Source organism: Heptranchias perlo, unplaced genomic scaffold, assembly GCF_035084215.1.
Source record: "Heptranchias perlo isolate sHepPer1 unplaced genomic scaffold, sHepPer1.hap1 HAP1_SCAFFOLD_402, whole genome shotgun sequence".
Classification (NCBI taxonomy): Eukaryota; Metazoa; Chordata; class Chondrichthyes; order Hexanchiformes; family Hexanchidae; genus Heptranchias; species Heptranchias perlo.
In genome coordinates, this window is record NW_027139414.1 from 19782 (window position 1) to 44846 (window position 25065).

A 25065-nucleotide genomic window follows, 5' to 3' on the forward strand; every position below is an offset into this window, starting at 1 on the left:
GGTTATTGGTGAGTAAGTGCCGCTTGATAGCACTGTCGACGACACCTTCCATCACTTTGCTGATGATTGAGAGTAGACTGATGGGGCGGTAATTGGCCGGATTGGATTTGTCCTGCTTTTTGTGGACAGGACATACCATACCTGGGCAATTTTCCACATTGTCGGGTGGATGCCAGTGTTGTAGCTGTACTGGAACAGCTTGGCTAGAGGCGCAGCTAGTTCTGGAGCACAAGGCTTCAGCACTACAGCTGGGATGTTGTCAGGGCCCATAGCCTTTGCTGTATCAAGTGCGACATGAGTGCGATGTTTATATATGAACTGTGGGGTGTATATATGAGTGCGATGTTTATTCATGAAGTGCGGATTGACCGGGAGGGGCAATTCCTCCTGGGGTTTTATTTTCTTCCAACATAATGACACAAAGTTCAATTTGCAGTGGGACGGAAATCGCTCAGTTGGGAGGGCGTTAGAATAAAGATCTAAAGGTCTCGGGTTTCACAAGTTTGAGTTATTTAGTTTCTGCCTCTTTGAATCCCAGAATCATTGAATGGTGACAGCACGGAGGGAGACCGTTCGGCACGTCGAGTCCGTGCTGGCACTCTGCAAGAGCAATCCAGCTTGTCACAACCCCCCGCCCCACTCCCCCAGTTTACCCGTAGCCCTGCATTTTTTCCCTTCAAGTACTTATCCAATTCTCTTTTGAAAGCCACGATTGAATCTGCCTACAGCACTCACTTAGGCAGTGAATTCCAGATCTTAACCACTCGCTGTGTAAAAGCGTTTTTCCTCATGTTGACTTTGATTCTTTTGCAATCTCCATAAATCTTTGTCCTCTGGTTCTTGACCCTTCCGCCCATGGGAGCAGTTTCTCTCGATCCACTCTGTCTGGAATCTTCATGTTTTTAAAAACATCGACGAAATATCCTCTCAACATTCTCTGCTCTGAGGAGAACAACCCCAGCTTCTCCAGTCTATCCACGTTACTGAAGTCCTTCATTCCTGGAACCTTTCTAATAAATCTGTTCTGCACCTTCTCAAAGGCCTTCACATCCTTCCTAAAGTGCGGTGCCAAGAACTGGACACAATACTCCAGTTGTGGCCGAACAAGTGTTTTATAAAGGTTCATCATAACTTCCTTCCTTATGTACTCTATGCCTCTATTTGTAAAGCCCGCGATCCTGTATGCTTCTTTAACCGCTTTCTCAATCTGCCCGGCCATCTTTAAAGATTTGTTCACATGAACCCCCAGATTTCTCGGTTCCTGCAGCTCCTTTCGAATTGTGCCCTTCAGTTTATTTCTCCTCTCCTCGTTCTTCCACCAAAATGTATCGCTTCGCACTTCTCTGCGTTAAATTTCATCTGCCATGTTTCTGCCCATTCCACCAACCTGTCTTTGTCCTGTCACTCTCCTCCTCACTGTTGTTGGACTGGAAAAATACGCTTGTGAACACAGATCCAAAACCTCCAGCCTCCCCTCACCTAACCTGATATATATATAATAAAGAATGATTAGCCACTCCTATCCTCACAAAAATTCGATAGTTAAATCGCACATGTCGCATTGAGGTAGCAGCAAAGTATGATGGGATACTTGACCATTATGGGAGCAGTTCGTAACCCACACTGTAAGAGCTGACAAAGGCAGGTTTGTTGGATTTATGGCCACCCCCTCGATTATCTCCAGAACACACTAAGGAATGTTTACCCAAGGACATTGTTTATCCGAACTAACTCACTTGGGATGATTAAGGGAGAAGCGGTGGATATCTCCAAGGTCATCCCAGCACAAAAGGGAGTGAGGGATGAGCTGCTCAGGACTTGTGAAGACCCCCGCCCAGTCTCAATGTTTGGGACTTATGTGTTCACTGATAAGGGTCCTCCTCAGGAATGTGAGATGTTTAATGTCATGGGACGATCCAAGGTAGCACCTGACAAGTGAGTGGCAGACTATACCACCCAATGAAACCCACTGTAGTTATGTAAACATGTACCCTCACCTTTCACAGCAGGTGGGTGTTGCTTATTGAAAGGTATTAACATGCTTGTAGTGCTGATGTTCCTTTGAGAGTTAGTCACGAGCTTGAGGAAGCTGACCACTCTCCCTTTGTGCACAAAGCTTTCGAATAAACTTTAACTTTGTCAGCAGTTCCGTCTCCGTCTGGTTTTGCTCCAAAAATTCGAGTCTAACAGTTGATGTCAGAAGTGGGATACTGCGCTGCAGGTCGGCTAACGGATCCTGTATTGGAGGGTACATGGTATAGTGAAACAGGATAGCCCTGTACTCGAGATGGGGGCTGCCCCTGTATAAAGCCCTCGAGGGTGAGGCCGGTAGCCTATGGTAGGGGCTCGGCTCATCATTGGAGACAGGATTGGCAGTGGCACTTGCCGCAGTATTAAAATTATCCACGTAGTAAAATTCCTCACGGAGACCAGGGATTGACGGAATTGACTTGACCTGTAGGTATATAAGATATAGTGTAAGTGTTTGTTTGCTTAGAGTATAAGTTTATGCCGCTATTCCGATACAGTATAAGGTTGGATTTTGAGAGTCACGTGGTGATCGACACGGACAAGGGTGGTGGTTTATCTCAAACACCGAGCCTGAGCCTGAATTAAGAGGACCAAGTCCCACGTGACGGCCAGGATTAAGTAGGCGAAGGGAACGACAACCACCACAGGATCGTGATCCGGGGACCAGTGAGTGTGTATAAATTAGACTATAAGATGATACGTTTGTGCCGATTAAAGTATAAGATCAGAGTAAAATAAATTAAAGTATAAAATAGAGCATAAGGATATACATAACGATTGACATGAGTAACGAGGGGAAACCCCTTCCTCCGGACGTCCCGGCTCTGCCCACCAGTGTCTCTGTTGTAAAACGAGTCCAAGAGGCTAATTTAAAATATCAAAGTGAAATGATCAGGAACGGATGGAAGGAAACGAGTCCAGTCGTCGATCAAATAAAGTGGTGGGCGGGACACAAGGCTGCTAAACAAATTAATTATGGCACCGTTCTGCTCGCTCGTTGGGCAGATCACACAGGATATTTAATCGTGGACAAATGGGGGAGACCGTCTCCTCTGCAGGACTTTTTGAGATCTGTACAAGAGGTTAAAGTTCGAGTTTTCAGTCTGTTGGATCTGGAAGTGCCAGCAACGGAGGAGTTAGACGATTTACAGGAATGTGGGGGGAATGGTTAAGGCAATGGAGGCTCTGCAGCACAAAACGCCGCAGACCGAGGGCCTGCCCGAATACAACCGTATCTGCCCTTCGGCACCGGGACAACCTGGAAATGGGGAGCCGAAGTCCATGGCCCCTGTCCGAGTAAACCCAGCCGGAGGGGCAGCAAATGGGGAAATGGGAGGCATGGGGCACACTGGGGGGAATCTCAACCTTTAACACCACAGGAGAGATCCAGCCTGATCCTTCTCATTACTGACCTGAAGTGATATAATCCCAATGTCGATGTATGGGCAAAGATACAAAGCGCCGCCCGACATTATAATCTGTCCATGTAGGACATAAAATATATCATTGAGGTTAAGTGCCCCTCCGCTGTCCATGGGGCATTGCCCCCTTGGGATTTGCAGGTCCCAGCTACTATGGTCGAGTATGACACCCAATTTGAAGCTCTAAAGACCTGGGTTCAAGATGGATTGGGTAACGGCACTGCCACCTGGACAGAACTCACGGCCCCACGACAAAACCCGGGGGAAGACCCCAGTGCGTATATTGACCGGATAATTGAACGGTATGAACATTGGGGACTGAATATACAGATCCATCCTTGGATTAGATGAATTTCACATGTATTAGTCGTAGTGCAGTTTGTTGTAATGTGCTTCTTGATTTTCATGGCATGTAATAAATGTAAGCAGAGGATGAAGGGTTTGGCAAAGGTAGTAAAACAGAGCCTGGGTGAGAATGTCCCCATTGTCTCTGTGATTTCAACTAAGAAAACATCTTAATGGTACCGGGACTAGCACCCGCTGGGGTAAGGTGCATGTAAAAGGGGAGACAATCATAGTTTGATAGGATTATCAGATGCTCTGCCTCTCTTCCACCCGGACTGGTGGCCAACACGAAGGGAACCTGGTTAAGATGAGGTCCAGCATCTTGCATATGTCAATATCCAGGGGATGCCTCGGTGCTTGCAAGAGGGCAACACTGAGCGGGGCATACCTATGGGCAACCATGGGTGACGGATAAAGGTTGGATATCTTGGGCTTAGCCAAGAGCCCAAGGGGGGATATTGTAGGGATAAAATTTGGATTAAGGGCTGTAAAGGGGTGGGCCCCAATTCACCGGTATAAAACGGTCTGAAAGGTACCATTCAGTCTAGTTAGGCTGGAAACAAAACACAAAGCACCATGGGATACTTGACTATGTTAGCCCTTTTCAAACTAACATGGATAGGTTTAGCTGACCAAGGACATTCCCAGCTTACTTGAGAAATGTTTAGAAGGAGTCTGTTCTAGAGAAGAGATAAGAGTTCAAATGCGTATTGATGAAACATCTGCTGATGGCATGGGAAAGAAGTCAGTTTGGCTGCATAACTCAATAAAACTTTGTATTCCAGCAGACCATGTTCCCACTGAAGATCCCTCCCGATAGTGATAACAAGGGGAAGAGATAGCTCAAGAATGCGAAGTTAGAGTGAAGCTTCTGCAGCCCATCAGCTTCTCACAGGGAGGTATTCGAGTTCAAAGGGCAGGCCTAGTAGTTGATTGATTGATTAACCCTATAAACCAATGATGTGTTAATATTACCATGTATACACCCCCATTAGTAATTAGTGGGTGTTGTCTAATAAACTGTATAAACTAAGTTGTATTGTCACTTTTCCTTCGAGAACGAGGTCTCCAGCTGGGGTGGTTGAGACTGTTCTCCTGTGTGCACTCGTAATAAACTATTGATCTGGGTAACACCTGAGTCTGTTAGTTCTGTTTTACCTTCCGGATTTTCCTCGCTTACGGTTTGGTGTCAGAAGAGGGCTCCTCGGGTTGGTACTAATAATACCCGGTGATGGCACCCGGGGAAGGGAGTTCCCCTAATCCCTGAAAGAAAACCTTTCAGCTCTCTTGTTTTTCCAGGACCAAGGTCAGAAGATCGAGTCAATTGTTTCGGGTGTTATGTATCTCTCTCTCTTCCTTACAGGTACACGGGCCGGCCCCGGTACTGTCACCACTACCGGACATATTGACTCTCCAACGCTCCATGCTATTGGTCACCCAGACTGGAATATAACTAACCTCGTCCCGGGACATGCATCTTAAATTTTGAGCTCACGTCATTTTTTTTCTTTCTCCTTCCCCTCCTCTCTATTTCTTTCCCCCTTTTCCCAGGTCTATCGGACCCCTCTCCGCCGACCCCGGCCCAGCACTGGTCCCTGAACCTGAGACAGTAACGACTTGAACACTATGAAATGGTCTGTATCAGGGACGATAGGATTGTTGGGACTGCTGGTTGAAAGACATACTTGCTCTCGAGGCAGTACAAAGAAGGTTCACTCGGTTAATCCCGGGGATGAGGGGGCGGACATATGAGGAGAGGTTGAGTAGATTGGGACTCTACTCATTGGAGTTCAGAAGAATGAGAGGTGATCTTATTGAAACATATAAGATTGTGAAGGGTCTTGATCGGGTGGATGCAGTAAGGATGTTCCCAAGGATGGGTGAAACTAGAACTAGGGGGCATAATCTTAGAATAAGGGGCTGCTCTTTCAAAACTGAGATGAGGAGAAACTTCTTCACTCAGAGGGTAGTAGGTCTGTGGAATTTGCTGCCCCAGGAAGCTGTGGAAGCTACATCATTAAATAAATTTAAAACAGAAATAGACAGTTTCCTCGAAGTAAAGGGAATTAGGGGTTACGGGGAGCGGGCAGGAAATTGGACATGAATTTAAATTTGAGGTTAGGATCAGATCAGCCATGATCTTATTGAATGGCGGAGCAGGCTCGAGGGGCCGATTGGCCTACTCCTGCTCCTATTTCTTATGTTCTTAAAGCTGCTGACTCGGAGTTGGGATGGTGTAGGGATGGGTTTGGTACACACACAGGCTATATGGATGATAACCGAGGCGGGGTGGGTATGCGTTAGTTGTGATACCGGGGAGCGGAGGGCCATGTGCTGCCAAAACAATCAAGGGATTTGGCATCCCTCCTGTACCCCCACCAGGGTTGAGTGTTAAGAATACGGAAAAATAGTGGAGCTTAACGGTCCTACCCCACCCAAGTGGAGTGCAAACCGGATGGGGGAGGGCTCCTGGGTCTGTTTCTGGTCATCCCAGTCCTGACCCCGGAGACTCAGGAGCGAGAGGTGTATCGGGTGCAGAATATTGGTGTAATAAAAGACGGCATGCATGTATCTCATCACAATGTGTTACCTTTTGCAGTGATAATAAACGAAAATTTGGTCGGAACCAAATTGGAAGGATGTGTCACTCGACATGCCATCATAGTCTGTCCACAGACGATCAGCCGAAGCCCACAAGCCCAATGCGGATTTAACAACACTGACCTGGAAATTAATTGCACCATGGAGGCACTGGACGCCGACACAAAACCCACTCAAGTGGCTTACACCGGAAAAGGCAAATATTGTGTGACGACTCATTTAAGCTCGTTCGAGTCGGCCTACTTAATGTGTGCCAGCCCCAGTCCGGAGTTTAGCTTCACCCCGGAAATTCCCGTACGAATTGGACACGAGGAGCTGGTGGACATACACCAGGACAACACGACCTTTCTTCAAGTGTCTGAAGACATTAGGAACGACGTATGGAACTACATCAACACGTTTGGATATCCAATACCTCCATTGCCCGAACACCTGAGACAGTTACGAGAGAAGGTTGAACATTCCCAGCAGGTGTATTATACCATGGAACAGGGGAGCAAGGAGTTGAGGAAAGACATAGACGCGATCAAGGTGACCATGTGGTGGGATCACTTATGGGACTGGGAACTAAATGGATCCGACTAATTTCCCATGTTTTGGTCATGGTGCAGTTAATACTGGTCTTTATTCTGCTACGTGTGGCATGCAAGAAATGTAAACGGGCTGCGGCAAAACATCTGGCTGGACAAGTGGTTAAAACAGCTGGTGTATGCGCCCCTCCCCCACCCGTGATTCAGATGATTTCAGCCGCTTGTGGGAAAAATCAAGTGTGTGGGTGAGGAGAGCAGCAGGAGATTGAATCGGGAATGGTTTTAATGTAAATAACTAATTACCCTCTTTTGATGCAGACCCGGTGCCTCGACGGGCGGCCGCCTCGACAGGACTCATGTCGGATCATATGGGACCAATAGAGGATCCCCCTGGAATAGCCAGTGGGCTGGGGAGGGGAGAGGGGGAGTAAATTAGGTTGATTATTATACAAAACCTCAGTCACTTGCGCTCTAGCTTTTCCCTGAATAATCCAATTTCCAACCCCACTGTAAAGGTGTTTTTCGGGGGTTGGAGGGGGGACTGTTGGACTGGAAAATAGGCTTGTGAACAGAAATCCAAAACCTCCAGCCCCCCCTCACCTAACCTGATATGTATATATATATATATTAAAGAATGATTAGCCACTCTTATCCTCACACACATAAGTAGTTAAATCGCACATGCAGCATTTAGGTAGCAGCAAAGCATGATGGGATACTTGACCATTATGGGAGCAGCTCGTAACCCACACTGTAAAAGCTGACAAAGGCAGGTTTGTTGGATTTGTGTCCACCACCTCGCTTATCTCCAGAACACACGAGGGAATGTTTATCCAAGGCCGAAGCCGACATTGTTTATCCTAACTAGCTCACTTCAGATGATTAAGGGAGGAGCGGTGGATATCTCCAAGGTTACCCCAGCTCAAAAGGGAGTCAGATAGGAAGCAGCTGCTCAGGGCTTTGTGAAGACCCTTTGTGTAGTTTCAATGTCTGGGACTTGTGTTTATTGATAAGTGTCCTCCTCAGGAATGTGAGATGTTTAAAGTCATGGGACGACCCAAGGTAGCACCTGACAAATGAGTGGCAGAGACCACCCAATGAAACCCACTGTAGTTACGGAGACCTGTACCACATTCTACGGCAGGTGGGTGTTGCTTATTGAAAGGTATAAACATGCTTGTAGTGCTGACGTTCCTTTGAGAGTTAGTCACGAGCTTGAGGAAGCTGACCACTCTCCCTTTGTGCACAAGGTTTTCTAATAAACTTTAACTTGGTCAGCAGTTCCGTCTCCGTCTGGTTTTGCTCCAAAAATTCGAGTCTAATAAGGCTGAGGATTGATTTAATTGAGGTGTACAAAACTATGTGTGGCCTAGATAGGCTGGATAGGAAGAATCGATTTTCCTTAGCAGAGAGGTCAATAAACAAGGGGCACGGCATTGATTTAAAGTGATTGGTAGAAGGATTATTGAGGAGTTGAGGAAAACATTTTTCATCCAGAGGCTGGTAGGTGTCTGGAACTCACTGCCTGAAAGGGTGGTAGAGGCAGAAACCCTCAACTCATTTAAAAGACACCCGAATATGCACCTGAAGTGCCGTGACCTACAAGGCTATGGACCAAGTGCTGGAAAGTGGGATTAGGCTGGGTGGCTCATTTTCGGCTGGCGCGGACACGATGGCATGAATGGCCTCCTTCTGTGCTGTAAATTTTCTATGATTCTATGATTCTAATTAACAGTAAGCAGGGTAGTTCAGGGATCATGAGAACACTACTGAAGAAAAGTAACTGCTGGGAACCAAGCAATGTGTCCTTGTAAACCACAGATTAGGGAAGTTCCAGCTCCAGTGACAGAGATGGATCACAACAGGGTATAAAAGTGAGGGGATACTGATGTAAGTGGCAGTTGGGACTGGAGACACCGGAGATCAAGCTCAGGGAGTCCGTGGTTCTATCCAGAGGGCTGATCTCGTCTACACGGGGGATTTGCATGTTTAGTCTGGTATGGGAGAGGAAAGAGAATTTGCTCATATATTTCTTCATGAGGTATTAAAGTTGCTGACTCTCAGACTTGTTAAATAATAAGACAATGCATTATTTCGAACCTTCCATCCCTAAGTCTCTCTGCTTCTCTACTTTTAAACTTTGACCATTTAGTTTACATTTCATCTCATTTTTCTTCCTCTCAAAATGCATCACGTCACATTTCTCTGCATTAAATTTCACCTGGCCCATTTACGAACCCGTGGACGCCACAGTGAAGTCTCTGACACTCCTCTTCACAGTTGCCCCGGTGCCAATTTTGGCGTCATCTAGAAATTTTCACCCTGTGTCCCACATACCCACGGTCAGATCATTCTCTATATTGAGGTTAGTAATGGTTCCAACACTGACCCTGGGGCACACCAATGTTTACATCCCTCCAGTCTGGAGAACATCCATTAACCACTACTTTCTGTTTTCTGCCCTTTGCACAACTTCCGATACACACTGCCTCATTCCTTTTAATACGGTAAGTACTAATTTTATCAACAAGCCTCCTGTCCGGCATCTTACCAAACACCCTTTCACAATCAATGTACACAACATCCACTACATTCCCTTTATCAGGAGACGTGAGTTATCTCAAATGATCCATGTTGGCTGTTGTTAATGAATGTGTTTTTCTAACAAATGTTGAAATGTTTGCTCCACCTCATCTGGTTTGATCTGTTTCAAGACGCAACAGAAAGGTCGAGTTGTCTCCTGGAGTTTAAGATAAATTAGGATTTAAAAATTATGTTTCAGACAATGAGGGGCATCTGGGCTGAGACCCGCCCATTGTGTGCTGCAACTCCCGCCCCTCACACACTCCGATTGGTTGGAGGACCAACTCACCCTGTCACCCCTCCAGTCAATTTCCGCTCCTCCTATTGGTCCGGAACTCTCCTTAATCACCAGGGTGGGATTAGTGGTGAGACTGACATCCTGAGGTGCAGTTCGAAAATGAACATAAATTGACCCCGTCAGTTGCAACATTTAATAAAACGAAATTAATAAAAGTTACCAAAAATATTTTTTGGAGTACATCAAAGTGGCGGAGCGTCTGCGCTGTGTGTTTGTGCCGGTTGAAATGGCACGAAGAGCTGGGGTTTCAGTTTATTTTATTTTCCTTTCTCCAAACGCGCTCTTCCTGCTTCCAATGTCTTTGTTTTTCGGCCTGATATGAAGGATCATCAATGGCGGCGGCATCACCCAGCATGCAGCGCGGTACAGATTGTGCCCTATCTGAATCAGTGGAGCCCAGTGCGCAGGCGCAGTAGTGACTCATTATCGGTCAGTGTGTCCTGAGCATGCGCGGCCAGTCGAGGCTGCGGGAGGAGCGCGTTCGGTGCAGGTCAGAGGATCGGAGCAAGAGGCTCAATAAACCCCGGGGCCCGGGTCCGGGCTCAGGCCCAGGCTCAGGCTTTACAAACCCCGAGTGCGGCCCCAGACCCGAATATAAAACAGTGAACATTATCCCCCCCTCACTACCCGCCGGGAAATGAAGGGGAAATGGGGATCGGTCAGGGAGCGTCTGTAAATGAAGGGGAAATGGTGATCGGTCAGGGAGCGTCTGTAAATGAAGGAGAAATGGTGATCGGTCAGGGAGCGTCTGTAAATGAAGGAGAAATGGCGATCGGTCAGGGAGCGTCTGTAAATGAAGTAGAAATGGCGATCGGTCGGGGAGCGTCTGTAAATGAAGGAGAAATGGCGATCGGTCAGGGAGCGTTTGTAAATGAAGGAAAAATGCTGATCGGTCGGGGAGCGTCTGCAAATGAAGGAGAAATGGTGATCGGTCGGGGAGCGTCTGTAAATGAAGGGGAAATGATGATCGGTCGGGGAGCGTCTGTAAATGAAGGAGAATTGGAGATCGGTCAGGGAGCGTCTGTAAATGAAGGAGAAATGGAGATCGGTCAGGGAGTGTCTGTAAATGAAGGAAAAATGCTGATCGGTCGGGGAGCGTCTGTAAATGAAGGAGAAATGGTGATCGGTCGGGGAGCGTCTGGAAATGAAGGGGAAATGGTGATCGGTCGGGGAGTGTCTGTAAATGAAAGAGAAATGGAGATCGGTCAAGGAGCGTCTGTAAATGAAGGAGAAATGGCGATTGGTCAGGGAACGTCTGTAAATGGAGGAGAAATGGCGATTGGTCAGGGAACGTCTGTAAATGGAGGAGAAATGGTTATCGGTCGTGGAGCGTCTGTAAATGAAGGAGAAATGGTGATCGGTCGGGGAGCGTTTGTAAACGAAGGAGAAATGGAGATCGGTCAGGGAGCATCTGTAAATGACGGAAAAATGGCGATCGGTCAGGGAGCGTCTGCAAATGGACGAGAAATGTTGATCGGTCAGGGAGCGTTTGTAAACGACGGAGAAATGGTGATCGGTCAGGGAGCGTCTGGAAATGAAGGAAAAATGGTGATCGGCCAGGGAGCGTCTGTAAATGAAGGAAAAATGGTGATCTCGATATCTTCAGTCATCCAGAGAGCTCTAGCTTTGGATGCCGTTCCTTTCCTCCTCGTGGGAATCTGTCTACTCTGTACCCGAACCAACTCCTCCTTGAAGGCCTCCCACTGTTCAATTACTGTTCTGCCTGCCAATTTTTGATTCCAATCCACCTGGACAAGATCCCTTTTTAACTCACTGGAATTAGCCCTCCTCCAGTTAAGAATTTTCACATTTGACTGTCCCCTGTCCTTTTCCATAACTCTTCTAAACCGAATGAGATTATGATCACTGCTGCCCCACTGAAACATGCTCCACCTGCCCCACTTCATTCTCCACACCGAGCCCACTGCTGTACTCACACTCTCTCACACTCTCTCTCACATTCACTCTCACATTCTTCTCTCACCCTTTCACTCATGGTTTAGGGCCACTGAAAGGTGATGCGATGGGTTTGGATTTCAGCACAGGGAGGAGGGAGAATGTGCGGGACGGGGATTTACAGCTTTGAGGAATGAGAGAGGAAATAATGTTCCATAGAAAGTAGAGTTATCTGATCTGAATTTCTATCCTGTTCTTACAGTGATAACTTTGATAAACTCCTTTTACAGGGGAGGATTTGCAGAGGGAAACTCAAACCAAAGATCACGTCAAGATCTGACAGAGTCACTCGATTCATCAGGACCTGAATATCATCGGCCTTTGAATGTGGAAGGAGAAATGTTTGTCTGTTCTGTCTGTGGAAGAAGATTTCAAACATCAGTGTGAGTGGAAAAGCACCGAGACACACACACCCGAGTGAGAGTGTTCCAGTGCACTGACTGTGGAAAGAGCTTTAACCAGTTACACAGCCAGAAAAAACATCGCACCATTCACAGCGGGGAGAAACCGTACACGTGTTCTGTGTGTGGACGAGGCTTCAACTGATCGTCCAACCTGGAGACACACAAGGACACCCGGACCATGGAGAAACCGTGGAAATGTGGGGACTGTGGGAAGGGATTCAATTGCCCGGCACAGCTGGAAACTCATCGACACACTCACACTGGGGAGAGGCCGTTCTCCTGCTCCGTGTGTGGGAAGGGATTCACTCAGTCATCCAACCTGCTGAGACACCAGCGAGTTCACACTGATGAGAGACCTTTTAAATGTTCTGACTGTGAGAAGAGGTTTAAAAGCAAAATTGATCTGATGAGACACCAACGTACCCACACTGGGGAGAGGCTGTTCACCTGCTCCGTGTGTGGGAAGGGATTCACTCAGACATCCCACCTGCTGAAACACCAGCGAGTTCACACTGGGGAGAGGCCGTTCTCCTGCTCCGTGTGTAAGAAGCGATTCACTCGGTCCTCCCTCCTTCTGTCACACCAGCGAGTTCACACTGAAGAGAGACCTTTAAATGTTCTGACTGTGAGAAAAGATTTTAAATCAGAAATGATCTGCTGAGACATCGACGCACTCACACTGGGGAGAGACTGTTCACCTGCTCCGTGTGTGGGAAGAGATTCACTCGATCATCCCACCTTCTGAAACATCAACTTGTTCATACTATTGAGTGACATTTTAACTCAGTGACTGTGAGAAGAGCTTTAAAAGCAGAAATGAACTGCTGACACATCAACGCATGCCCATTGGTTGAGAGACTGTTCACCTGCTCCGTGTGTGGGAAGGGATTCACTCAGTCATCACACGTGCTGAGACACCAGCGAGTTCACATATGACTGCAGGGGTTGGATTCTGCTGTTAATCCCATCCAGGACTGAACCATGTTCATTCTGATAGTTGGGGTTTGTTTCTCCCAGATCGGATCAGGATGAATTCAGTTTACAGGAGAATTGGGTCAAATATCACCCACAATCGAGGGAGACAAAAGCAGCCATTAGAGAAGCTCAGAGATCTTTGGGAAAGAAGATGGTGCCCAATTCTGAGAATAATAGCAAATGTGGATGAGGCTCAGATTCCAGCTGTGGGATGTGCTGTCAACAATAACATCATAAATATTAAAATAGAATGGGATGTCACTTTGGATAAAATATGAACTCTCAAAATGCATTGTGCTCCAGGTCCAGATGATATCCACCCCCGGGTGTTTAAAGAGATGGGACGGGTGCTCTGTGAGCCCCTTGCCTGTATCTTCAACAGCTCAATAGAGTCAGGGATTGTCCCCTGAGATTGGAAGGGAGCTCATGTAGTTCCCATTTTCATTAAAGGGGACAAATCAGAGCCGGGGAATGACAGGCCCATCAGTGTGACCACGATCAGAGGGAAGATGCTTGAAGGGATCCTAAGAGATGCTGTTTATGATCACGGGGAAAGAGAGGGAGCCATTAGAGATACTCAACACGGCTTCTGGGAAAGAAAATGGTGTCTGACAAACTTGCTTGAGTTTTTTGAAGAAGTTGCTGGGTTAGTGGATGAGGGTAATCCGGTTCACATTGTCTATCTCAGGGATGTCAAACTCATTTCCTATGGTGAACCTGACCCGATATCCTGGCACTTGGCCTGGGCCACATTCAGCAAAAGTTATTAAACTAGAAATAGATGAAGATGAATTGTATTGGTATTTACTTACATTTAGATTTTATTTACAGCTACTGCTGCTCCCGATACCTGGCACCTCTGAGCTTGAACTATTGCACCAACATTTAGAGTAAATGACTGGGCTGAGGCCTGTCTTGGATAAAAACATGAGGACCACTTGTCATTACAGAACTGTGTGCCCCAAACACTAACCGTGGAAGTGAATTCCACAGACTGCCTACTCCCGATGTAAAGAAGTTTCTCTTGACTACTGCTCTAAAACAGAGAGTGGGGTTAATTGTAGCGACTCACACTGTATAAGGTGGAAAGTGGGGCTCCACAAGGATTGGTTCTGGGACCACTGTTCACAATTCACATCAACGAATTGGACTCGGGAATCGGAAGTACAATTTCAAAATTTACAGAAGACACCAGATTGGCGGGGTGGGGTGGAGTTTGGATAATATTGATGAAGATTGCGACCAAATACAAAATACATTAATAAACTTGCAAAATGGGTGTATAATTGGCCAATGAATTTTAATGCAGATGACAGTGAAGTGGAGCATTTTGGTAGCAAGAATTTGGAAATTGTGCCCTGTATCCCCAAGTCCAAGTCATTAATGTATATCAAGGAAAGCAGTGGTCCCAGCACCGACCCCTGGGGAACACCACTGTACACATCCCTCCATTCCGAAAAACAACCGTTCACCACTACACTCTGTTTCCTGTTATTTAGCCAATTCTGTATCCATGTTGCTACTGCCCCTTTTATTCCATGGGCTTCAATCTTGATGACAAACCCATTCTGCGGCACTTTATCTGACGCCTTTTCGAAGTCCATACACACCACATTAACTGCATTGCCCTCATCTACTCTCTGTTACCTCATCAAAAAACTGTATCAATTTAATTAAACACGATTTGCCTTTAACAAATCCGTGCTGGCTTTCCCTAATCCTTGTCCAATTGACTGCTAATTCTGTCCCGGATTATCGTTGCTCGAACTTTCTCCACTACCGAGGTTAAACTGACTGGTCAGTAGTTGCTGATTTTTTCTTTCACCCTTTCTTGAACAGGGGTGTAACATTTGCAATTCTCCAGTCCTCTGGCATCACCCCCATATCTAAGGATGTTTGGAGGTTTTTTGCCAGTACCTCTGCAATTTCCACCGTTACTTCCCTCAGCAACCGAGGATGCATCCCATCCGGACCAGATGACGTATCTACTTTAAGTACAGCCAGCCTTTCCAGTACCTCCTGTTTATGAATTTTGAGCCAATCCAGTATCTCTACAACATCTTCCTTTACTGACACTCTGGCAGCGTCTTCTTCCTTGGGAAAGACAGATGCAATGTATTTATTTAGTACCTCCGCCATGCCCACTGCCTCCCACTGCTACCAATTCGTTATAATCTGGGCCAGTGGTGCAATGGATAACGCATTAGGTTCGATTCCTACCTGGCTTGGATTTTTTAATGCAAAATTTGATGGCCTTCAATACCTTGCAAGCTGTCCTACTTGGTGGTGCTGCCTGGCTCCATACCTGGTAAGTGCCTTCTCAGTGCAGCAAGCAGTGCATCAGTGTCATAATCTGAAGGTCCTGAATTCAATCTTCAGAGAAGGCATCAAGGATTACGAAGCTTTTTTTCCATCTCTCACCTCATCTTTCCATCTTTGCTGCATAGCAAAATCAAGAACTTTTGCTTCCTGCAGCGCATCAAAAGATTCACTGCCCCTTGATCTCTCTGTATCCAAACACACAGTGAAGTTTAGGAAGTCCATGGGCGATGGACTCACTGACAACACTCTTGTTTCTGTATAATTATAGAATCATAGAATCATAGAAGTTACAACATGGAAACAGGCCCTTCGGCCCAACATGTCCACGTCGCCCAGTTTATACCACTAAGCTAGTCCCAATTGCCTGCACTTGGCCCATATCCCTCGATACCCATCTTCCCCATGTAACTGTCCAAATGCTTTTTAAAAGACAAAATTGTACCCGCCTCTACTACTGCCTCTGGCAGCTCGTTCCAGACACTCACCACCCTTTGAGTGAAAAAATTGCCCCTCTGGATCCTTTTGTATCTCTCCCCTCTCACCTTAAATCTGTGCCCCCTCGTTATAGACTCCCCTACCTTTGGGAAAAGATTTTGACTATCGACCTTATCTATGCCCCTCATTATTTTATAGACTTCTATAAGATCACCCCTTAACCTCCTACTCTCCAGGGAATAAAGTCCCAGTCTGTCTAACCTCTCCCTGTAAGTCAAACCATCAAGTCCCGGTAGCATCCTAGTAAATCTTTTCTGCACTCTTTCTAGTTTAATAATATCCTTTCTATAATAGGGTGACCAGAACTGTACACAGTACTCCAAGTGTGGCCTCACCAATGCCCTGTACAACTTCAACAAGACATCCCAACTCCTGCATTCAATGTTCTGACCAATGAAACCAAGCATGCTGAATGCCTTCTTCACCACCCTATCCACCTGTGACTCCACTTTCAAGGAGCTATGAATCTGTACTCCTAGATCTCTTTGTTCTATAACTCTCCCCAACGCCCTACCATTAACGGAGTAGGTCCTGGCCCGATTCGATCTACCAAAATGCATCACCTCACATTTATCAAACGGTGAGTGGAGAATATAATCAACGATCCCGCTACTTCTCACAGGCCAAGTGAGCGCTCCACCAGTTGAGCTAATTCCTCGTTTGCTGTTTGTAAATCGCCCCTCACAGTTCCTGCCTCACACTCGCCTTCAAGCTGCTCCGAGACCAGCAGAGAAATCTTGCCTTGGGTTTCCGCTCCCTGAATATATTAAATACTTTGCTCCAATCGGCGGTATCGAGCATCAGCAAGTGAGGAACAGCAGAACGGGAAGCTGCAGTAATCATGAATGATGCTGAGAAGAGCCCGAGCCTTCGGAAGGAAGACGAGGTCACCAGAAAGCAACAGCCGCCCGAGCTCGAGGAGCAGCGAGAGCCCTGACTGACTGACTGATCGAAGACCATTTTGCCTGAAATTGAGGGCGATTTGAAGTGTTGCTGCTCAAAGGCACTCCCTGCTGGTGAGCAGAGGGAAATGCTCGAGTGAAACAGCCGCGCTCGGGCAGACACAGAAAGCTTTTCGGCTTTGGAAAGGAAAAGTGGTGTCCTGTGCCTGAGTGACAACATGTTAATCTGTGAGCTGCCTGTGAAGTTCAGAGAGTGACCTTGAGGTAATTGCTGCTTATTCCAAAATCACACTCACTCCTTCGAGCCGGAATTGAACCAGCGACCTAAGGATGACTTTATTTTGTTTTATTCACTACAGTCCTCCGCTCTACCAGCTGAGCTATCGAAGGGAAGTGATAAACAGTGCTGTCTTTGGTGATTGTTCACCGTGCGCCTGTTGACACGTTCAGACTCGTGGAGTCCGGTGCTGATCGAAGACTTCTTTTGCCTGAAAGCGAGAGCTGAGTGTTTTGAAGTGTTGCTGCTCAAAAGCGCTCCCTGCTGGTGAGCAGAGGCAGAGCAGCCTTGTTTGGGCAGACACAGAAAGTTTTCAGGTTTGAGAAAGGAAAAGAGGCATCCTGTGCCTTCATGGCAACATGTTAATCTGTGAGGTGCCTGTAAAGTTAAGAGAGCGACCTTGAACTAATTGCTGCTTATTGCAAAATCACGCGTTCTCCTTCGAGCAGGAATTGAACAAATGACGGAAGGATGACTTTGTCTTATTTTCCACGACAGTCTTGTCGCTCGACCAGCTGAGGTATCGAAGGGAAGCGGCAAAAATGTTTCACTTTGGTGATTGTTCACCGTGCACCTTTGACACACCCGGACTCGTGGATTCCAGTGCTCATGACTGAGGCTGACTCGGTACCTGCTCATACCGCAGTGCTGTGGGAGTGGGAGCTGCTCCGTGTTCTCCACAGCCTGGGCCAGTGACACAATGAATAATGGGACTGATTATTGATCTGGAGATTGTGGGTTCAAGTTTACGGAGGGTGTAAAGTGGAAGGCCGGGCCTGGAGAGCATTGGAATAGTCGAGTCTGGAGGTAAACAAAGGCACGGATGAGGGTTTCAGCAGCAGAACTTCATTCTGGAAGTTGGGATTTGTTTCTGCTGATGTTAATAACCGCTACAACTGGGCTGAAATTCAATATTCTGGATCGATGTCAAATAAATCAACTTTGTTTCAAACAGAATGGGTCAATTACTTGATGAATTCAAGATAAGAGACTAATTGATGTCCTCATTACCGATTATTTTGCCTTTTCTCCTTTCTCACTGCAGATTATTTCAGTTCTCATACCTTCAATTACTCTCATGGCCAAGTCCCAGCTCCCCGGTCCTTCCCGAGTGCCTCTCCCAGCCTTGGGATCCAGGGAAGGTATCAGTAATGTACCCGGGATCACTAAACACAAAACCCAGTCTGTGAATCACTTTCAGCTACTGGACTTATCGTGTGTCCCACAGCATCTCTCTCACCTTCGATGTGTGAATAGAGCATCAGGCCTGGGAATCTCGTCTTCAATTTAAATACACTCAGCAAATGTATTTAACAAAATACAAACAAGTAAACACATCACGGCCCAATAATCCAGCACTAAATTCAAAGGAGTAAGTCTGTTATCAAACTCCTTGAGTGGACAGAATAAAGAAAAATCCCAACTCTGAGATCCCCTCGAATCCTTTGCAAATACCTTACAAATCTTGACAATAATCAACAAGTCTAATTGAATGTTGACCTTTATCTTGAGTGGGGTTGGAATACAGAAGTGATGCTTCAGTTGTCATGAACCTTGGTCAGACCCCACCTGGAGAACTGGGCACCGAACCGAGGGAGAGATAAATCGGCCTTAGAAAAGGTACAGTGCAGATTCACCAGAATGATGCCGGGGTTAAAAGAGTTAAATTATGAGGAGAGGTGGCATAAACTTGGTTTTTATAACACTGAGTTTGGAACATTGAGATGTGACCTCATCGAGGTGTTTAAAATAATAAAGGGATTCAATAAGTTAGATACAGAGAAATGATTTCTTCTGGAGGGGAATCCAGAACAAGAGAGCACAAGAAATCGGAGCAGGAGTGGGCCATACGGCCCCTCGAGCCTGCTCTGCCATTCAGTCAGAACGTGGCTGATCTTCTACCTTAACTCCACTTTCCTGCCCGATTCCTTGATTCACTTGGTGTCCAAAAATCTCTCGATCTCATTCTTGAATATATTCAATGACTGAGCATCCACAGCCCTCTGGGGTAGAGAATTCCAAAGATTCACCACCCTCTGAGTGAAGAAATTTTTCCTCATCTCAGTCCTAAATGGCCGATCCCTTATCCTGAGACTATGCCCCCTCGTTCTAGACTCTCCAGCCAGGGGAAACTTCCTCTCAGCATCAACCCTGTCAAGCCCTCTAAGAATTTTAGACGTTTCAATGAGATCACCTCTCATTCTTCTAAAATCCAGAGAATATCGGGCCATTCTGCTCAATCTCCCCTCATACAACAACCCTCTCATCCCAGGAATCAATCTAGTGAACCTTCGTTGCACCCCCTCTAAGGCAAGTATATCCTTCCTCAGGTAAGGAGACCAAAACTGTACACAGTGCTCCAGGTGTGGTCTCACCAAGGCCCAATATAATTGCAGCAAGACTTCCTCACTCTTATACTCCAACACACTTGCAATAAAGGCCAACATAATATTTGCTTTCTTAATTGTTTGCTGCACCTGCATATTAACTTTCTGTGATCCATGTACAAGGACACCCAAATCCCTCTGAACACCAACATTTCTTAGACTCTCACTTTTCAAAAAAATATTCTGCTTTTCTATTCTTCCGACCAAAGTGAATAATTTCCACATTTCCCCACATTATACTCCATCTGCCACCTTCTTGATAATCTTAAAATTAGAGCTCGGTCATTTACGAGCAAAATAAGGTGGCAATTTTTCAAACAAAGGTTAGTGGAAATTACAAACTCACTTCTCCGAAAGGCTGTGGATGCTCGGGCTCGATTGAAATTTTCAATATTGAGATTGATAGATTTGTGTTGTGTGAGGGGTGAAAGGGACGTGGAGCAAAGAAGAGCAAATGGAGTTGTGGTACAGATTAGTCCTGATCCAATTGAATGGCGGAGTGGACTTCAGGGGCTAAATGGTTAATTCCAGTTCCTGAAACAAGAAACTGACATCAATCACCTCCAGTCTGATATAAAAAAAACACAGTCACTGACACCAATCTCCTCCTGTTTGATATAAACCAACCCCACAGTCACTGACACCAATCACCTCCACACTGATATAAACCAATCCCACAGTCACTGACACCAATCACCTCCACTCTGATATAAACCAATCCCACAGTCACTGACACCAATCTCCTCCTGTCTGATATAAACCAACCCCACAGTCACTGACACAAATCGCACTGAATGGTGGAACAGGCTCGAGGGGCTGAATGGCCGACTCCTGTTCCTAATGTTCCGATGTCACACTGAAGTTGCGAACATTCCTCTTCACAGTTCTTAATGCTCCCAATCTTGGTGTTGTCAGGAAATGTTGATCTTATGCCCTTGTACCCAAGCCCAGGTCATTGCTCTGTATTGAGAAGAGCAATGGTCCCAACACTGCCCCTGGGGGACACCACTGTTTACATCCCCACAGTCTGAAAAACATCCATTAACCAATACTCTGCCCTTTATCAAACTTCCCATCCACACTGACCCATTCCCTGTAACACCGTGAGCTTTAATCTGATCAACAAGCCTCCTGTCCGGCATCTGATCAAACACTTTTTAACAATCCATCTTCACAACATCCATTGAATTTTATCCCTACACTGTGATATTTCCAACAATATTCCCTGCTCTCTGTCCTGAATTAATCCATTTTATCCCGACACTGTGTTATTCCCTCCAATAATCCCTGCTGTCTGTCCTGAATTAATCCATTTTATCCCTACACTGTGTTATTTCCAACAATAATCCCTGCTGTCTGTCCTGAATTAATCCATTTTATCCCTACACTGTGTTATTTCCTCCAATAATCCCTGCTGTCTGTCCTGAATTAATCCATTTTATCCCTACACTGTGTTATTCCCTCCAATAATCCCTGCTGTCTGTCCTGAATTAATCCATTTTATCCCTACACTGTTATTTCCTCCAATAATCCCTGCTGTCTGTCCTGAATTAATCCATTTTATCCCTACACTGTTATTTCCTCCAATAATCCCTGCTGTCTGTCCTGAATTAATCCATTTTATCCCTACACTGTTATTTCCTCCAATAATCCCTGCTGTCTGTCCTGAATTAATCCATTTTATCCCTACACTGTGTTATTTCCTCCAATAATCCCTGCTGTCTGTCCTGAATTAATCCATTTTATCCCCACACTGTGTTATTCCCTCCAATATTCCCTGCTGTCTGTCCTGAATTAATCCATTTTATCCCTACACTGTGTTATTCCCTCCAATATTCCCTGCTGTCTGTCCTGAATTAATCCATTTTATCCCTACACTGTGTTATTTCCTCCAAAATTCCCTGCTGTCTGTCCTGAATTAATCCATTTTATCCCTACACTGTGTTATTTCCTCCAATAATCCCTGCTGTCTGTCCTGAATTAATCCATTTTATCCCTACACTGTGTTATTTCCTCCAATAATCCCTGCTGTCTGTCCTGAATTAATCCATTTTATCCTTACACTGTGTTATTTCCTCCAATAATCCCTGCTGTCTGTCCTGAATTAATCCATTTTATCCCTACACTGTGTTATTTCCTCCAATAATCCCTGCTGTCTGTCCTGAATTAATCCATTTTATCCCTACACTGTGTTATTCCCTCCAATAATCCCTGCTGTCTGTCCTGAATTAATCCATTTTATCCCTACACTGTGTTATTCCCTCCAATAATCCCTGCTGTCTGTCCTGAATTAATCCATTTTATCCCTACACTGTGTTATTCCCTCCAATAATCCCTGCTGTCTGTCCTGAATTAATCCATTTTATCCCTACACTGTGTTATTTCCACCAATAATCCCTGCTGTCTGTCCTGAATTAATCCATTTTATCCCTACACTGGGTTATGTCCTCCAATAATCCCTGCTGTCTGTCCTGAATTAATCCATTTTATCCCTACACTGTGTTATTCCCTCCAATATTCCCTGCTGTCTGTCCTGAATTAATCCATTTTATCCCTACACTGTGTTATTCCCTCCAATGATCCCTGCTGTCTGTCCTGAATTAATCCATTTTATCCCTACACTGTGTTATTCCCTCCAATAATCCCTGCTGTCTGTCCTGAATTAATCCATTTTATCCCTACACTGTGTTATTTCCTCCAATATTCACTGCTGTCTGTCTTGAATTAATCCATTTTATCCCTACACTGTGTTATTCCCTCCAATATTCCCTGCTGTCTGTCCTGAATTAATCCATTTTATCCCCACACTGTGTTATTCCCTCCAATATTCCCTGCTGTCTGTCCTGAATTAATCCATTTTATCCCTACACTGTGTTATTTCCTCCAATAATCCCTGCTGTCTGTCCTGAATTAATCCATTTTATCCCTCCACTGTGTTATTTCCTCCAATATTCCCTGCTGTCTGTCCTGAATTAATCCATTTTATACCTACACTGTGTTATTTCCTCCAATATTCCCTGCTGTCTGTCCTGAATTAATCCATTTTATCCCGACACTGTGTTATTTCCTCCAATATTCCCTGCTGTCTGTCCTGAATTAATCCATTTTATCCCTACACTGTGTTATTCCCTCCAATATTCCCTGCTGTCTGTCCTGAATTAATCCATTTTATCCCTACACTGTGTTATTCCCTCCAATATTCCCTGCTGTCTGTCCTGAATTAATCCATTTTATCCCTACACTGTGTTATTTCCTCCAATATTCCCTGCTGTCTGTCCTGAATTAATCCATTTTATCCCTACACTGTTTTATTTCCTCCAATAATCCCTGCTGTCTGTCCTGAATTAATCCATTTTATACCTACACTGTGTTATTTCCTCCAATAATCCCTGCTGTCTGTCCTGAATTAATCCATTTTATCCCTACACTGTGTTATTCCCTCCAATATTCCCTGCTGTCTGCCCTGAATTAATCCATTTTATCCCTACACTGTGTTATTCCCTCCAATAATCCCTGCTGTCTGTCCTGAATTAATCCATTTTATACCTACACTGTGTTATTTCCTCCAATATTCCCTGCTGTCTGTCCTGAATTAATCCATTTTATCCCTGCACTGTGTTATTTCCTCCAATAATCCCTGCTGTCTGTCCTGAATTAATCCATTTTATCCCTACACTGTGTTATTTCCTCCAATAATCCCTGCTGTCTGTCCTGAATTAATCCATTTTATCCTTACACTGTGTTATTTCCTCCAATAATCCCTGCTGTCTGTCCTGAATTAATCCATTTTATCCCTACACTGTGTTATTTCCTCCAATAATCCCTGCTGTCTGTCCTGAATTCATCCATTTTATCCCTACACTGTGTTATTTCCTCCAATATTCCCTGCTGTCTGTCCTGAATTAATCCATTTTATCCCTACACTGTGTTATTTCCTCCAATAATCCCTGCTGTCTGTCCTGAATTAATCCATTTTATCCCTACACTGTGTTATTTCCTCCAATAATCCCTGCTGTCTGTCCTGAATTAATCCATTTTATCCTTACACTGTGTTATTTCCTCCAATAATCCCTGCTGTCTGTCCTGAATTAATCTATTTTATCCCTGCACTGTGTTATTCCCTCCAATAATCCCTGCTGTCTGTCCTGAATTAATCCATTTTATCCCTACACTGTGTTATTCCCTCCAATAATCCCTGCTGTCTGTCCTGAATTAATCCATTTTATCCCTACACTGTGTTATTCCCTCCAATATTCCCTGCTGTCTGCCCTGAATTAATCCATTTTATCCCTACACTGTGTTATTCCCTCCAATAATCCCTGCTGTCTGTCCTGAATTAATCCATTTTATCCCTACACTGTGTTATTCCCTCCAATAATCCCTGCTGTCTGTCCTGAATTAATCCATTTTATCCCTACACTGTGTTATTTCCTCCAATAATCCCTGCTGTCTGTCCTGAATTAATCCATTTTATCCCTACACTGTGTTATTTCCTCCAATATTCCCTGCTGTCTGTCCTGAATTAATCCATTTTATCCCTACACTGTGTTATTTCCTCCAATATTCCCTGCTGTCTGTCCTGAATTAATGCATTTTATCCCTACACTGTGTTATTTCCTCCAATATTCCCTGCTGTCTGTCCTGAATTAATCCATTTTATCCCTACACTGTGTTATTTCCTCCAATATTCCCTGCTGTCTGTCCTGAATTAATCCATTTTATCCCTACACTGTGTTATTTCCTCCAATAATCCCTGCTGTCTGTCCTGAATTAATCCATTTTATCCCTACACTGTGTTATTTCCTCCAATAATCCCTGCTGTCTGTCCTGAATTAATCCATTTGATCCCTACACTGTGTTATTTCCTCCAATAATCCCTGCTGTCTGTCCCGAATTAATCCATTTTATCCCTACACTGTGTTATTTCCTCCAATATTCCCTGCTGTCTGTCCTGAATTAATCCATTTGATCCCTACACTGTGTTATTTCCTCCAATAATCCCTGCTGTCTGTCCTGAATTAATCCATTTTATCCCTACACTGTGTTATTTCCTCCAATATTCCCTGCTGTCTGTCCTGAATTAATCCATTTTATCACTACACTGTGTTATTTCCTCCAATAATCCCCCCTGTCTGTCCTGAATTAATCCATTTTATCCCTACACTGTGTTATTTCCTCCAATATTCCCTGCTGTCTGTCCTGAATTAATCCATTTTATCCCTACACTGTGTTATTTCCTCCAATAATCCCCGCTGTCTGTCCTGAATTAATCCATTTTATCCCTACACTGTGTTATTTCCTCCAATAATCCCTGCTGTCTGTCCTGAATTAATCCATTTTATCCCTACACTGTGTTATTCCCTCCAATAATCCCTGCTGTCTGTCCTGAATTAATCCATTTTATCCCTACACTGTGTTATTCCCTCCAATATTCCCTGCTGTCTGTCCTGAATTGATCCATTTTATCCCTACACTGTGTTATTTCCTCCAATAATCCCCGCTGTCTGTCCTGAATTAATCCATTTTATCCCTACACTG

At 45.2% G+C, this 25065-nt stretch overlaps 1 non-coding gene across 1 annotated transcript; it reads right to left on the reverse strand.

The window, feature by feature from the left end:
* Window positions 1–17159: 17159 nt before the first annotated feature.
* trnay-gua (transfer RNA tyrosine (anticodon GUA)) lies at window positions 17160–17253 on the reverse strand. Its single transcript has 2 exons — window positions 17217–17253; window positions 17160–17195 (listed from the first exon to the last, which is right to left on the reverse strand). It is a non-coding gene; the product is annotated as a tRNA-Tyr (tRNA).
* Between the last annotated feature and the right edge of the window lie 7812 nt (window positions 17254–25065).